Source organism: Diabrotica virgifera, chromosome 8, assembly GCF_917563875.1.
Source record: "Diabrotica virgifera virgifera chromosome 8, PGI_DIABVI_V3a".
NCBI lineage: Eukaryota > Metazoa > Arthropoda > Insecta > Coleoptera > Chrysomelidae > Diabrotica > Diabrotica virgifera.
In genome coordinates this window covers 196,896,245-196,910,065 of record NC_065450.1, presented here as the reverse complement: position 1 = coordinate 196,910,065, position 13,821 = coordinate 196,896,245, and positions in this window count along the sequence as shown.

Below are 13,821 nucleotides of genomic sequence, written 5' to 3'. Positions count from 1 at the left end.
GATCTTCCTACAGATGCTCGTTCATTACTTCATACTCCTAGAGACAAAAATATTATTTTTGTAGATCCTGGTTACTATTTACTTGTTACTATAGTGAAATAATTTCAGATGCTGTACATACTGATGAATGGCATTCTGAGAAAAAATTTGAAACTATTGCAGCGGATTGGACCCGTCAAGGAAAACAGGACCACCAAAGGGAGAGGCAGAATAAATGACTTAATTTTTCCTAACATTTTATTATATAATAAAAAATTGCAAACTATATAATGTTTGTATTTAATTTGTCCAAAACACATAGTAATAATACTAGTTTCCTCAACTTTATATTGCTGTAGATTATTTTTTACTTTAATTAGAATGTCAATTATATATTTACAATGTAAAGTAAAAATACTGTCTACAATAATAACTATAAAGTTAAAGAAGCAATTTTATTGTAAATATTTTTCTCAACGCGCACTCTACGAGACATAGTTGACACAAAACTGAAACATATCTGATACATAGCTGCTACAGATAAGAGACATTGGGTGCATTCAGCAGACGCAATCGCTAACTAATCGATTAGTAATCGATTTATGATTTACATGCTGAATGCCACAATTTATGTGGCATTCAGCAGAAAATCACTAATCGATTAGTTAGCGATTGCGTCTGCTGAATGCACCCATTATTTGATGCTTGAGAAAAGAGTTTTGCTCCATAGCTGCAACATATATCTGACATCCTTTAACGCTTAAGAAAAGAGTGTTGTTCTGTAGCTGCGACATATATGTGACATAATTTAGTGCTCAAGAAAAGAGTTTTGCTCCCTTTTAGGGTAGGACATAGGAGCATAGCAGAGATAGCTCTGCTATGTTTACGCGCTTTTCTTGTGATGTATCTATGATAGAGCAAGGAACATGTGTGATTTAACTAAAATGTAGTTGCTCTGTAAAATGGTCAACTGGGTTCAGATTATGGGATGCACAATGAACATAGGAAGCTGTTTTTTCAATGTCAGTTATGCGCGTCTGTACGCCTGAATATACACCACTCATAACGCTTGTCCCATCATACCCCTTTCCTCTGCAGTTGTGTACCGAAAAGCAGTGGCGCACCTAAAATTTTCCTCTAGGGGGGTTTGGCTTACGCACCGAATTTTTTTGTATTGTTTGTGAAAGACAAGTTAAATTTTCCTACTATTTTTTATATGCCCTGAAGGGGTTTTAACCCCCAAAACCCCCTGGGTGCGTCACTGCCGAAAGGTGCTTTGACTGAAAAAATTTTAAAATTTTATTTACAAGACCTTTGCATTTTAGTCTAACACGCGAATAAATTCCAAAAAACTTTCAACAACTTCTGCTTTGGAAGGTAAATTATTTTCATTTTCATTAGTTATTTCACAAGTTATTTTTACGTGCCGGAAAATAAAACTAATAGTAGAGGAGGAAAGTATGCTAAATTTGCAGTTACTCGAGCGTTATGGGGACTTATTGGGTTGTGAAAATTAGGTCCTAAAACCAAAAAAATTTAAGTAAAGTTTTGCATTCAAATGGGAACTTCGATGTTTTAATTTAATTTTCCATTCCCAACAATCATTTTTCTGATTAAATGTCTCGAATAAGAGTTACTTATTTTTACGTAAGGAATCCAAAATCTGCAATAAAAAATGTGGGCTCCTATTTAATATTTTAAAGTAACCCCCATCCCACCTCCGTGGGGGGTCGTGTATGGCGTCATTCGATAGATTTTTCAAAAATATTGAATACGTAGATTTTGCAGTTTTTCGTTGTGATGTTTATTTCGCGAAATATCGCGTGGTTCCTATTTAAAATTTTAAATTTACCCCCACCCCTCTCCGTGTCGGGTCGAGTTTTGTATCATTGGATAGATTTTTAAAAAATATTGAAAAGTTATTTTTTAGTTTTTCGATCTGACGTTTATTTCTCGAAATATTCGCTTTTTTCTTGTGAAACTTTGTGGCTCACCCATTTCCTTACGCTCCGCCCCGCTCAAACCGTCAGATTTTTGAAATATACACTGTTCTGCACGTAGTTAACTTGCCTTATCTTAATCTGACGATTTAGAGTTTTTCTAAGGATAGAATTTTTTTTCGGGCCCTTTTAACGAACTCCCTTGTATTAAGATCGTTTTGTATTTGGGGGCTCAAGTAATTTGTTTTAAGTTATTGTTTTTATCGATTCATTTAGTTAAACAGGATTACATTTAGCTAGTAAAAGAACCACCGACAAAAAAATTACCTTTTTCGGATTAACTTTCATCTAAACTACCAATATGTCAACTAAACGCTAAATTGCACCCGGAAAGGGTTACAGTTACGTCAATTACCTGCTTCATTACTTCCTTCCAAATTCCCTATTTTGATGCTTATTAGGGAAATATATTTTGATCTCCTTTAAAAAAAAAGTAGAAGTATTAAGCTTGAATGCTTTAAGGGGCCCTCCTAACGTCGGGGCCCCCCGCCTTGCGGGCCTGTCTGCTACGCTACTGATTGTGACTCTTATGAAGAGATAATAACCAGGATAGAAATATCACGTAAGGCTTTTATGACCTGGAAACCAATTTTATGTAACAGAAACCTGTCGATGAATATTCGCAAGAAGGTCCTGAAATGTTATGTGTGGTGTATCGTATTGTATGGTTGTGAGACATGGACGTTAAAAACCACAATGCTAAACAAATTAGAAGCATTCGAATTGTAGTGCTATCGACGGATCCTGAAGATATCGTGGGTTTCGCACACTTCCAATGAAGATGTTCTTCAAATGATAAATTCAGAATGTCTGCTCATAAGCATCATAAAAAGAAGAAAAGCAGAATACTTCGGTCATATCATTCGAGAACGTAAATACCATCTGCTTCGCCTTATAATACAAGGAAAAGTGGAGGAAAAGAGATGGATTGGTCGAGAAAGACTTTCATGACTGCGTAATGTTAGACAATGGTGTGGCTCCACAGTAGAAAAATTATTTCGTACAGCAGCCGATAGAGAAAGGTTTCAGGAAATTGTAAACATGATGACGGCCAACGTCTGAATACAGACACAGCACCTAAAGAAGAAGAAGAAGAAGTGAATCATCTCAGATATGCAGACGATGCGGGCAGCAGAGAAGGGCTGCAAATTTTGATTGATCGCTCTACGCAGTACTACAAGAGGTATGGAATGGCTCTGAACTCAAAAAAAAAACAAATATCTCATTGTTAGTAGGTAAGAACAAGATTGAAGGCGAAACAATCTATCTACGTTAAACTAAAAGCTTTAGAGAAAGTACCCAGATACAATAGGGAACTTGCACATTATTTTTTATTACATAATAATGTTGTTTTGTTTAAAAATGAGATTTCCAAAATTTCAAAAACTCGTAATAACTTAGAAATACAAATTTAAAGTCTTCTGCGGAATAAAATAGTTCAAACGACCCGTGACGTCAAATAGTTTTATTATTTATGGTTATATTTAGGTATATTCTTCTTCTCCTTCTTTAGTTTATTGGCCTCCACCTACTTGGGTATTTGGCCAGCTCATCGTGGCGGCTAAGGGAAAATATTTATATTCTAATGAAATTTATCGTATGTCATTGTAATAATATATACCAGTTTTTGAAGGAAAGGAAAGAAGGTTTACTATGGAAAATAAATCCATTTTGTAAAAGTACAAGTTTTCTATGAATAGTTCAAACGATCAAAAACACTTGTGACGTCACAAACTGTATTTTCTACTGACGTTTATAATGTCTAATTTAAAATTATATACAATTGTGTTTACTTTGTTGGTACAGAATGTAAACATATAACCGGATGACGTCATGACGCTTCGTCTTTAGGGGCCAAACGAAAGACAAAAAAAACCTTTTTTTGTCTTTCTTTTTTGATTTATACAATTTTTTTCAAATTTAAAATTTTATGCAAGTTCCCTATTCCTTTCGATGTAAGCTAAATAAACAATGGGATCGCAGCTTTGAAATAATAAAGACCATCAAGATATCCAGAATCACTTTCAATAAGATGAAATCAGTATTATACAATGGAAAAATGGAAAACTTTTATATGGAATTGAAGTCTGAACTATTACGGACGCAACTGAAAGAAGACTTTTTGAGGAGGTGTTATCGAAGAATGTGGAAAATATCATGGACAAAACACGTAACAAACATGGAAACATTAAGAGAGATGAAAAAAGAAAACGAAATACTCAACATTATGAAGGACAGAAATATGAGCTACTTTGGTCACATACTAACAAATAATAAATATTAGTTGATGCGATAGGTTATACAAGGGAAAGTAGAAGGATAAAGAGTAGAGTTCCACAGTGGAATGGAAAAATAAAAATAGAATTCTTTAGAACTGCTGCAGACAGAGTAAAATGGAACAAGATGATCGCCAATATCCTTAAAGGATGAGGCACCCGAATAAATCATCATCGGGGCACCTTTTCATTTTACCTTTCATGACAATCTGAAGGATTCTGCACCGGTCTACTCTAAGGACATGTCCTAGGTACGAAATATTTCTACGTACGAACGGCATTTGCACTACACAGTCGTTGGTCTACGACAGTCTACGTCAACATCGCTGTCCAGAGTATTCGGAGTATTTTTCTATGCAACTACATCTCAAACGACTCTAGGTTTAAATCGTATCAGCCTTCAGAATCGAGGTTTTAGTGCGATGTAACAATCCATCATCATCCAGCCCTGTGCGTCCACTGCTGGACATAGGCCTCCCTCATTTTTGTCCATTGTGCTCTATTTTGAGCACTTTGCATCCAAGTTCTAGACAATTTCTTGAGATCGTCAGTCCAACGAGTAGGTGGTCTTCCTCTACTTCTTTTGTCTAATCTCGGCCTCCACTCAAGTAATCTCTTCGTCCATCTCCCATCACTGATTCGGGCGACGTGTCCGGCCCAGTTCCATTTCAGGGTGGCAATTCGGGAAATTACATCGGTAACTCCTGTTCTTCGTCTTAAGTCTTCATTTCTAACTCGGTCACGAAGCGATATACTCAGCATTGACCTTTCCATTTTCCTCTGGGCTATTTGCAGCATTTTAGAAGTCGTAGCTGTCAATGTCAAAGTTTCGGCACCATAAGTCATCACAGGCAACACACACTGGTCAAATGTTTTACGTTTTAAAGAAATTGGTATATCGCTTTTAAATATGTATTTGAGTTTTCCATAGGTTGCCCATGCTAGGTTTATTCTTCTTCGTAGTTCGCATGTTTGGTTGTCTCTTGTGATCTTTATTTCGTGTCCAAGGTACCTATATGTATTTTTCCACTAGCTCTACTTCGTTGTCTCCAATATTGATATTTCCGCTAGGTACTGGGTTTGTCATGAATTTTGTTTTGGAGGTGTTTATTTTAAGACCTACACTGGCACACACTAACTGAAGTTCATCTAGCATTGTACATATCTCCTTAAGGTTGTCAGAGAATAAAACTATGTCTTCTGCGAATTTCAAATTTGTTAATCTACCATCAATATTCAGGCCTCGCTCTTCCCAGTTAAGTTTTTTACAAGCATATTCTAGTACAGCGGTAAACAGTTTAGGCGATAAGGTATCGCCCTGTCGGACTCCTCTGCCGATTGGGATATGGTCCATGTTTTTATGTAGTTTCACCGACATAGTTGCGTTCTTGTATCTATTGTAAATTAACCTTGTGCATCGGTAGTCAATGCGGCATGCTTGTAGTGCTTCCAGAATTTTGTCAAATTCTACCGTGTCAAAGGCTTTATGGAAATCTACAAAAGCCAAAACGAGTGGTCGATTGTATTCGATAGTCTTTTCTATTATTACCGTTTTAATGCTCTGTAGGTGATCATTTGTTCCAAATCCGGTACGAAATCCCGTTTGCTCCATTGGCTGGTAGAAATCAAGTTTTTTCTCAAGACGATTCGTTAGTATTCTTGTAAGGAGTTTGTATAAGTGACTAAGAAGGCTTATAGGCCTGTAATTTTCTAATTAATGGGGATCTCCTTTTTTGTACAATATAGAATTACTTCAGCATTGTGCCATTTGTCGGGTATATTACTATCTAAAAGGCACATGTTAAAAAGGTTTTTTATTTTCTTAAGAAGATAAGTGCCTCCGATTTTGATTGCATCAGTAACTACACAATCCTCGCCTGGAGATTTGTTATTCTTAGCTTTTCTTAGGGCTAGTTTTATTTCGTCTATTGTGATTTCCGGTAGCAGTTCTGATCTTTGGTTGACAATGCCCCTTTTCCTTGTTAATATTTCTGGTACTTGATCTTCTTTGCTAGTTACTTTGTGTTGGCTTGTGTACAGCAATTTGTAGAAGTCTTCAACCATTTAAACCCTTTAACCCAGGGTTAAACCCTTAAAATAGTTGTAACAATACTGTCCAAATATAGCATTTGATCATTCTTTGACGTAATTTTAGGTTTAAAATGTGGTTAGAGGATCAATAACATAATATTAGGGTGGTGCGAAAAAAGTCAAGTTGATAATTCCGTGTCGCTATAGTGCGGAAAAGTTGCGATTGGTAATTACAAGAAAAACAAAAAAAGAATTATTCAAATCGGACTTTCATCTTCCGATCCCGCAACGGGCCTAAAGATTATGAAAAAAATGAAATTTTACCTTTTTTTCAAAAATTTTTATATAACCTCCATGTACGTTTTATTTATCGCTATAGTAAAATTTATTTACAGTTTGCATGGTTGAGTAATAAAAAGAATAGTTTTATGCATTTAACCAATATCTTCCGATCCCGCAAGGTCAATCAAAATCTATAAAAAAATGAAATTTTTACGATTTTGATAAATTAAAAAACATTTAGTTATCTCATTGTTCTGTTACATTGTGAAGCTCTTCGCTTGTTTAAGCAAGCAAGCAAGCAATTTGATTTAACCCGACCTGTGGGATTTGTTCACCCTCTCGAAGGAGTACATTCGGGTGTAACAAGTCATTGGGGCGAGGTGTTTTGACCCGAGTTATACAGGGATCACCCCACCTCGCTCCAATGCCCCAGGCCATCCCTTTCCCCCCCATAGCACGCTGATGCGCGATGGAGGCACAACTATCGTAGCCAAATGCTCTTCACAATGGAACCCTGGGTAATAAGATTCCACTGTGGTACCCTAATCGAATGCAAAAAACTAGGCCCAGCGTGATGCGCTCTATGCCTTTATCTTCTTAATAACTTATCCGCGGTACTAAAAATTGCTTGCTTGGGCCCCGAGTCATCGTGCCGAGCCCCACTGAGCCCTGTTGGGCCCTGCTGGGCCCCGCCCGATGACTCGATGCTCTAATTTTTATGTGTTTTTGGTTTTTTTAATTTTTTTGGGGGCTTTCGCCATTTTTTATTTTATATAAATTTTTTTGGGGGCTTAAGGCCCTTCTAATTTTCTAATATTTGCTTACCTTGGAGGTGGTCGTGGTACTTGGACTTCGTGGGTAACGCTATCTTCGGCACTTGTTTCGAGCTACGAACACACTACTATCACTTATCACTTTTAGTTTATCCTATAATTTGTTGTTTCGGGCGTCTGTGCTTCCATCGGTGGAACTCGTCGTATCTTAGCGTGTCTCGCAGTATGTAATTTGGGTGATGTTCTAACTCTGCGAATTTGACCCTTGCCTTGTCTGTCATGGTTTCTGTGACTCTCACCTGTTGGAGTTCTCTGAACAGGAATCTTTCAGCTACATATCTTGGGACTCTGACGGCCTCCCTCAAGCTGTTGTTATGGACTGCTTGGATCTTCTTCTTGTGTGTATTACATACGTGTCCCCATGCGAGAGACGCATAAGTTAATACCGGTAGGATTATACTATTTATCAATCTTAACCTTGTTTTGAGTGTTAGTTTACTTTTTCTGCCTGTGAGTCCTCTTAGATTCGCTCTTGCTATGTTGGCCTTCTGGACTGTGGCTTCTACGTGTTTTTGGAAGGTTAATCCTTTATCCATAATGACTCCTAGGTATTTGGCTTCGTTTTTCCACTCGATGGGCCTGTTCTGCACCCTCAATTGTTCCTCTAGCTGCTGTCTCCCTTTCTTGTATAGAACCGCTTGTGTTTTCTCTGAATTTATGGCTATCTTCCATTTGATACACCATGCTTCAATTTCTTCTAGTGCAGTTTGTAGGTTGGTCACTGCTATATCTGCGTTTCTATGCTTGGCCGCTATTGCTGTATCGTCGGCGTAGAGGCTCATGAGGGTACCTGGTGTTCTAGGTACATCTGCGGTGTATATCGTGTACAGCAGGGGTGACAGGACCGCTCCCTGTGGTACTCCAGCCTCCGGGATTCCGAGTTCGGACAGGACTTGTCCTATCCGAATCCTGAACCTCCGGCCGCCCAAGTACGACGAGATTAGCCTCGTCATCGCTCCGCTGTACCCGTAATCCCGCATTTTGAATAGGAGCCCCTTGTGCCAGACTCTGTCGAATGCCTTGCTTACATCCAGGAACGCTGCTCCAGTGTACTGCTTATCAATGAAACCGGCTGCTATGTACTCGGTTAGCCTGAGGACTTGTAGTTCGCTGGAGTGCTCTGCTCTAAATCCGAATTGAGCCTCTGGGATGATATTTAGTCGGGTTGTTTCCGCTTGCAGTCTGCTGAGGATGATTCTTTCCACTATCTTGCTGATCGCTGGAAGTAAGCTGATTGGCCTGTAGTTCTGTGGGAATGTGTGATTCTTGCCAGGTTTTGGAATCATGATGACACGGGCCTCTTTCCATCTGTTTGGGAATGTCTTGAATCTTAATATTGCGTTTATGATATTTGTGAAATACACTATAGCTTTTCTGGGCAAATATTTTAGGGCTCTGTTGGTTATTTCGTCGAGGCCAGGCGCTTTTCTCGGTGAACTATTTTTGATATGTTCATTGATTTCTTCCAGTGATGTTGGGGGGATGAAGTCCTCTGGGTCTTCTGGTCCTTCTTCTTGTTCTTCGACTTCTTCCAGGAAGTCGTCGTCTTCGTCTTGGTGGAAGTTCAGTCTGCATTCATCTTCGAGTGTAGTCCTCATCGCCTCTGCTTTGTCTTCTATGGTGTATACCATGCCGTATCTTCCATGTAGTGGGGGGATGGGTTTCCTGTCGCTTCTCAGCATTTTCTGGAGCTTCCAGACATTTCTCATGTTTGAGTCTTGTTCTTCCATCTCTTGTACGAAGTTGTCCCATTTTTCGCTACGGTGGAGTTTTAGGGCCGTTTGGACCTCCCTATTTAAAATATTTGCCCAGGATTTATCTACTCTGTTTCTTGTTCTTCTTGCTGTTTTCTTTGCTCTATTTTTTTCCCTTATCAACTCTTGTGTTTCTTGTGGTATGTCTTTGAACCTTCCCATGAATATCTCGACATCTTCCTCTGTTGTGCTGTTTCTAATTGCCTCTTGGATGATATTTTCGAACTCTAGGACTTTTCCTTCTATTTCTTCTGGATTGTTTATTACTGGCACTATGTTTATTCCTTCACTTACTAACCTTTTGTAGTTAGTCCACTTTATTTTCTTTTTTGTTCTTTTTGGCGGGTTTGTCTCTTCCCATGTTCCGATTTCTAGTAGGATGGGGTGGTGGTCAGTTGATCCTTCGTCCAGCGTGATTAATTCTGATTGCAGTCCTAGGTTTTTGGCTACAACTAAGTCGATGTGTGTCGGAAGTGCGTTTCCTGGGTAGTGGGTAGGTTCTTCTGGGCCCATTGCCATTGTGTCTTCGTTGTTTTCTATGTATCTGTTTAGTAGTCGTCCGTTTCTGTTCGTAGCTCTGTCGTTCCAGTTGGGGGATCTTGCATTCAGGTCTCCTATTATGATGGATGGTTCGGCGATGTTTAGGAACGCATCTAGGTCATCGTCCATTAAAGGGTCTTGTGGTCTTACGTAGGCTGATGTGATCCTTATTGCGCCTTGCCTCATGTTAACTTCTATTGTTGTGGCTTCCATGTTGACCAGTGGTGGAGTAGTGTAACTGGTGTGTCTAATACCCTTCTTTACTAGGATGGCCGTTCCTCCTGATCTTCTAGTGAGGTCGTTCCTATATACGTCGTATCCAGGAAACTTTAGGTTGAAGTTGTTGGTCAGTTTTGTTTCCTGAATTGCTACGATGTCCATCTCGTATCTGTTGGCGAGTTCATCTAGTATGTTCTGATTTGTGGTTATGCCGCCCGGGTTCCAGGAGCCTATCCTCAAGTATCCCCTCTCTGCCATTAGTTCTGTGCCTGCCTGGTGCTGATTATCACCTCTTGGACTACCTTAGTCACGATGTTTGTGACCATCCTGACTAGGTACTCTTCGTCTGGGAGGGTTGGTCGGTTGGACGGTGTGTTGTTCTGCGCTGGTTGGTCTCCCTGCGTGGCTTGCGCGTAGGATACCCCGGTTGCCTGCTGTCTTCGGTTTGGTGGTGGTCGCTGTTGTGACCTCTGTGGTGGAGGCCTCCCCCAGGTTGGGCACCTAGGACATCCTCTGTAGTTGGCTGGGTGGCTCCCATTGCAGTTGGCACACGTTGCCTTGACTTCTCTGGCTCTCTGGCACTGCTTTGAGTGGTGTTCTTCGCCGCACTTCACACATCTCGGGTCCTTGTGACACGAGTTCTGGGCGTGATGGTACCCTTGGCAGTTGAAGCACTGCGTCGGTCCTGCTGCCTTGCGTAGGTCCTCTACCACAACTTTCATGTGGCACAGGTTCGTTACCCGCTTTGCTTTTTCCACGTCTTCCTGATCCAGTGTCATGACAAACATGGGTAGTGGCCTCCTTTTCGCTACTCTCGTAGACATGTTACGTGCTGTGTGGCAGGTTATTCCATATTGGTTTGCCATGTCTTCTTGGATTGCCTTCTCGGTGGTATTCGTGGGCAATCCTCGTAACACTAATTTTGGTTTCCTGTCTTCGTCGAGTGGAAAGGCTATCCATTGTAGCCTCTTTTTCTCTTTGGCGGCGTATGCTTCTGCATATTCCTCCACTATCCTTGTCATCTTTCTGTAGTCATCCGGGCTTTTAGCCTGGATGAGCGTCTCTCTGCCACTTCTGGAGATTTTGTTTGTGGTGATGATGCCTTTGCCCTGGGCTATGGTAAGAATAGCCCCTGTCTCGCTGACACTCTGTAACTTAATTACAGGCGGTTTTCTGTATGGTGTTACCTGGTTTTCAGGTAACACGGCTTCTTCGGCGTCTTCTTCGTCTTGGTTTGTTTCCATTGACACTGTATCAGTTTGACTGGAAGCGGCAAGCGCGTCCCTATCTGTGCTCGTGGATGGCACTGGTTCCTCGGGGAGGGGTAGCTGTACCTGGGGAGCTAGTTTCATGGCGTTTTCTTGGTTGGACGTCCATGCGGCGTCTTCCTCGTCGGTTAGTGGAAGGTGTGTCACCAGGGGTGGAAACTCTTCCTTACTCTTTTTCCTCTGTTGGGTGGACGCCTCCTTCGTCGAGGTGGTAGCCTTCTGGCTGGGTGGTCGAGTCTGCTCGGTGGTCATCTTTTTGGTGGCAGGCTGCTCTACTGGTGGCTTTTTGTCCGTCTTTTCGGGGTTTTTCTTCTCCGATTTCTTTGCGAGTTGTTTCTGGAGAGCTATCAACTCGTCGAATCTGGCATCCATCTTTTCGCTCATTCGTCGAATCTCCGTATTCAGCTCTTTGATCTCTGCCTTCTGTTGTGCGATCACATCTTCGTATCTTTTGTTGTTTGCATCAACGTTTGCTGCAAATTCTTTCATCAGGGTTCTGAGTCGGTTGATTTCTGCGTTGGCCTTTGTCAGCTCGTCTTCGCTGGCGGCATCCTCTTCAAACCGCTGGCGTTTGGTAGTGCCCCTGCCTTCGGCGCCTGGGACGTCTTCGTCCATGTCTTCGACTTCCTGGGTGGCCTCGATGTTCTGGGAATCCTCGACTTCCTGGGTGGCTTCGGTGACGTTCTCGGTGGTCTCGACGTTCTGCGTGGAGTCCTTGCCTTTTGACTTCTTCTTCTTTTTTCTTATTCTACGATTTTGGATCGTAAAACCGTCTTTGCCATCTTCCTGGTCGCTCGAGTGGTCATCGCTGCTCTCTTCAGGGTGCTGTAACAGGAGGGACTCTTTAGAGTCTGCATATCTTGGCGGGGAAAGCGCCTTGGATTTGGGGGGTGACCGAGATCTGACTCGTGTCATCTTTGGTTGGGAGCGGTAACCTAACTTTTAGAAGAAGCCTTTTTTTCAGCCGATTGGCCCGACACCACATCGACTTCAGGGTTGGCTCCCTGCACAACAGCGCGGTAGTTCTCGTACCTAGACAGAACTAGGTACGGGATCCTCTTGATTTTCTCAACTCTCTGACCTTAGGGGCCGGGGCTGCAAGATGTATTCTAAATAACTACACCTTGCAGTGTCGAGGTACAGTGTTTTAAACTGTACCCATTCCTATCGGAGGCACAGAGAGTATCCCGTAGCGGGCTCACGTCGAGCCCGCTATTGCTTATTCTGCTTTCCAACCCTTGTTTGCAATGACTCAGAAAATTCAATGAAATCAAACTTCCTGAGTTTCACCACATCCAAGAGGTTGGCTTTTGCCTCTGCTTCCACGTCTTCGCGTCTAGCGAGAGCGAGCGCTCTAGTGTTGCTGTGCTTACATTCACAGCCGTACTAAGAAGTACGTTACACTAAAGCACTTCCCTCTCCTCGACTTGTTGCGCTGCTACTGCTGCTCGTCCGCACTCTGCGCGTCTTGTCTCTTCGGCGGCTACCGAGAGACGCTTGAGTCTCTACTACTTACTGAGTCTCACTATACTCTTCGCTTGTTTAGATATTGTATGACAATATTTAAACAACCCAGAACTCACAACGAGGAGTTGGTTGCTCTTCTAGCTCCACCCACACCCTTCTCTCCAACCAACCAATGAGTGTGTGTTTTTTGCATTATTTAGATATATGTAGGTACATTTCTTTTTGACCTGTTTGTGTCCAGCTTTTAAAGGCCAACTTTGTATTGAGATTTGGTGGTAAAATCTGACAGCATGGACCTTGATTTAAGTGTTGCCCTGATGAATCCATCTCTTGATTGGGGCCCACATACACTAGATATTAGACGATGCTTCTGTGACCAACTCTACGCACCGCTCATCAGCTTGCGTGTGGCAGGGATAGCTTTGTACATTCCAGTCTGGCATGTCGCCCGATGTAATGCAAGAACTTATATCTTCATTTGAAACTCTTCGAAGAAGTGGTGGAGAAGATAGTTTTGCAACATTCCAGTCTATTATTTTAGTTTAGTCCTGTGCTTCAAAATTTCAAGTAGTAGGGAGAAAGGAAACACATTAGAGAGCTAGGGCTAAGGAGAGCGTTAAAAGCCGGACAGACTAATGCCAAGGGCTAAAGTATTGGAAATTTCATTCGACCTACTTTAAATTTTGAAGCACAGGACTACACTGAAATAATAGACTGGAATGTTGCAAAACTAGCTTATCCACCAGTTCTTTGCAGAGTTTCAAATGAAGATATAAGTTCCTGCATTACATCATGCCAGACTGGAATGTACAAAACTATCCATATCACTTGCAAGCTGTCGAGCGGTGCGGAAAGTTGGTCACGTTGGTTGCATCGTCTAATGTATGGGGGTCGTGGGTCCCAATCAAGAGATGGATTCATCAGGGCAACACTTAGATCAAGGTACATGCTGCCAGATTTTACCACCAAATCACAATACAAAGTTGGCGTTTAAAAGAAGGACACAAACAGATCAAAAAAATGTATAGGTACATTTGTAAATAATGTAAAAGACACACACTCATTGGTTGGTTGGAGAGAAGGGTGTGAGTGGACCTAGAAGTGCAACCACCTCCTCGTTGTGATTTCTGGGTTGTTTAAATATTGTCACACAATATCTAAACAAGCGAAGA